The sequence below is a fragment of the Capsaspora owczarzaki genome, assembly GCF_000151315.2.
Source record: "Capsaspora owczarzaki ATCC 30864 unplaced genomic scaffold supercont2.70, whole genome shotgun sequence".
Lineage (NCBI taxonomy): Eukaryota > Filasterea > Ministeriida > Capsasporidae > Capsaspora > Capsaspora owczarzaki.
In genome coordinates this window covers 3,125-4,322 of record NW_011887361.1, presented here as the reverse complement: position 1 = coordinate 4,322, position 1,198 = coordinate 3,125, and positions in this window count along the sequence as shown.

Here is a 1,198-nt window from a genome sequence, read left to right as displayed (position 1 = left end):
TGATCATGAGCTGCGAGGTAGAGAGCCGTAGGACGACCAAAAGGCCGTTCCAAAGTTGCCGGTAAACTTTACGAGCGAATTTCCAGCTCCTGCTTGCCGCAATCAACCAGCCGATTGGCACATTATATTCTAGAGATTAATTATGTGATTGTCAGACTGACGGGACGTCAAAAAGTCTTGTGACGTTTCACATTTAGGCACTGATGCATCAAGTAGCGTTTTGCCCAACCGGACAACAGTTGAGCCGTCACTGTGCATCTTTCGCACCTGACGAGGTTCGATTCCCTGCTTTTGCTCTTTTTGCCTTTTTTTTTTTTTTGACAATGGAAAAAGCAATGCGCTCAAACAAAAAAAAAGAAAAGAAAAAAAAGAAAAAAAAAAGAAAAAGAAAAAAACCAATGTCACTCCAATGGTTTTATTTTTTTTATTTTTATTTATTTTATTTTATTTTATTTTCTGCACCACAGTCTTTGTATTTTTTTTATTTACTTTTATTTTATTATTTCATTGCAAAAAGCATTGTATTTTTTCTTTCTTTTGATTTGCAAATGTCGAATCAGCACCAACAGATTTCGAGCGAATCGTATCTCTTCGCATTGCGGGAACGTAAGTAATGACCAATTACAATCGTTCTCCTCCTGAGAGAGCAATTCTTTCAACACACATCAGAAAGAACAAAGAACATGGTGAAAAAAAAAAAAGAAAAAGAAGAAAAGCAAAAAGCGCGCGAAAACGAACTTTCAGTTTGCTCTCGGTCCTGCAGATCAGCAGCCGTTCGCCGGAGCGCGCTGCCGCCAAGCATATTGTAATTGTCATGGCTTCCTTGACGGAATTGCGTCGCGATTGGCGTGAATTCGGGGAACGCGGACGCTGGGGAGGGTGAAAAGGGATTTTGAGCTTCAATTTCAATCCAGTTTTTGAGAGCACGGTGTTGAAACTGATAGTAAAAGCGCGGGAAACACACTGTTCTTGAGATGGTGAATTTTCAGCAAACGAAAATTCAACTTGGTTAATTTTTTGATTGGGTTGTTCGTTTGGATGTGTGGATCAGATCACCAAGCCAACTTTGTTTTTATGTCAAAACTGATGTCGGAGAACAGTGCACTGAAGTGTGAGATCGATACACTCAAGAAAGATAACACTCAACTGACTGCTCGTATTGGAGGTCTGGAAGCCCTGTGCCGCGAGAAGGATGCAG